The 1,922-nt window shown below is 44.5% G+C and overlaps 1 pseudogene; it reads right to left on the bottom strand.

Annotated features, from left to right (window-relative positions):
- Positions 1-349: 349 nt before the first annotated feature.
- On the bottom strand, positions 350-1,458 carry LOC141516381 (glycerophosphodiester phosphodiesterase 1 pseudogene; annotated as a pseudogene).
- Positions 1,459-1,922: the final 464 nt, after the last annotated feature.

Raw genomic sequence — 1,922 nt, 5'->3', positions numbered from 1 at the left:
ATTAGTATGGTTTCCAAATCTGACTTCCATAATACATTGTTCAACATGGCCAAATATAAATAATGGAAGAATACGTTAAGTTGTGAAAAGTAAGAAAAGTCTAGTCTGAGTCAACATGCATTTTGCATACATTTTCAGTAATTTTTTTTATATGTACAAATTACATGAATCTGTGCTTATCACTGCTGAATCTGTAGATAACTCAGCTGGATTAGGGGCAAGCAATGGCAAACCTCCTCACAGACCCAGTTCCCCAAGATCAGCCATGACAAACTCAAGCACACTATGGAGTGTGGTGCCAACCACATCATTCTACTCTGATTCAAATTGAAATGCAATTTCTGCTAATACTTCTGTGAACCATCTGATCCTTGAGAATTCAGGGCTACTTCCAGGTATTTAGATTTCCCTGATTAAGGATAGTTGAGGTTCCTGAAATCGGAGTCCCTGTGCAAAAGGGTAGTGGTCTAGAAATGAGGGTCACAGTCTTCTAACATGCTGTCAGTAATATAGTTGGAGTTTAGATGGCTTTCGTAGAATCTTTTCTCGTCGTAAGTATTCACAGTCCAAGCAACAACATGAATCCCTTTAGCTGACTACCTCTTCAAATAGGCCGTAGATACAAAATCCTTCTGCATAAGGAAAGCTGAAATTCCACAAAGGTACCATAAGATATTATGCAAACTCCAATCTAGGAGAACATCCAGCAGTATATGTAAAAAATGCTTCCAGAGAGAATCATAGCATCATTTCCCATCTCCAAAATAGCTAAGGCTCCAAGGTCTATGGGTTAAAGCTGTCACAACATTACGGTCTGCCTGCCTCATCTTATAGATAACTTCTGGCATGAAAGAGTAGACAATACTGCTGTTGTATAACTTAGGAAATTCCAGATACATATGCTTTAGAGCAACAGCAGCCATAGCTGCATGGCTCTTGACATCAAAGTAGATTGTGAGGTTATGAGCTAGACATTCCATAATGGCTTCCTTCAGAGTAGGTATCTTTTCACCAGGGAAATTATACTTGAATCTGTGGTTTGCTGCTGGATTAAGCATCCTAACGTCAGCAAATGTTAAGTCACTCAACCGGCCTGTTCCGTCAGTAGTCCTGTCTACAGTGTCATCATGCATCAGGACAGGAATGCCATCTGCAGTAAATTCAATGTCCAGCTCCACACCTGTGGCTCCATTCTTAGCTGCTTCCCGTGTGGCTGCCAGCGTGTTCTCTGGGGCGTCGTGGCCTCCGCCGCGGTGGGCAGTGGCGGAGATGCGGCCGCGGGGCTTGAGCACCTGCAGGGCCCGGAGGCTGGGCACCTGCTCGAAGCTGAGGAGGCGCAGCAGCAGGTAGAAGCTGAAGGTGAAGAGGCAGGCGTTGAAGGGGATGCCTCAGGAGCATCAGCAGCAAGAAGAGGAAGGAGGAGGCCAGCAGGCCGCCCTGCTCCTCCCACAGCCACATGTCGGGCCGGCGCCTTGGTCCACAGCCTCCGGGCGGAGTCCCGGACCCGCCGGGCTCGGCGAGGGGGGAGAGAGAGAGAGAGAGAGAGAGAGAGAGAGAGAGAGAGAGAGAGAGAGAGAGAGAGAGAGAGAGAGAAAGGGGAAGGGAGATGCCCCGGCCGCGGGGCGATGCCAGCCGGCCGGCCGGCCGGGCGGGCAGCAACGGGCACCTACTTTTAACTTTATAAAAATATTGTTAAAAAAAAAAAGTACCAACTAACTTAAAATTCCAAGATTCTAAAAAGATAACTTGCCTCTGTAAAAACAATTTCTTTACTGGGATTTATTTATACAAATGAAATCATGGTATGATATTAAAAAAATATTTTAAAACTTGATAGATATCTCTACATTCTAAATTCATAACAATTGCATCTTAATATGTTGTAATCATATATATATATATATATAAACCAGTTATATAAA

Source organism: Macrotis lagotis, chromosome 3 (genome assembly GCF_037893015.1).
Source record: "Macrotis lagotis isolate mMagLag1 chromosome 3, bilby.v1.9.chrom.fasta, whole genome shotgun sequence".
Lineage (NCBI taxonomy): Eukaryota > Metazoa > Chordata > Mammalia > Peramelemorphia > Peramelidae > Macrotis > Macrotis lagotis.
The sequence above is the reverse complement of the archived record's forward strand: the minus strand, read 5'-3'. Positions and strand labels throughout refer to the sequence as shown.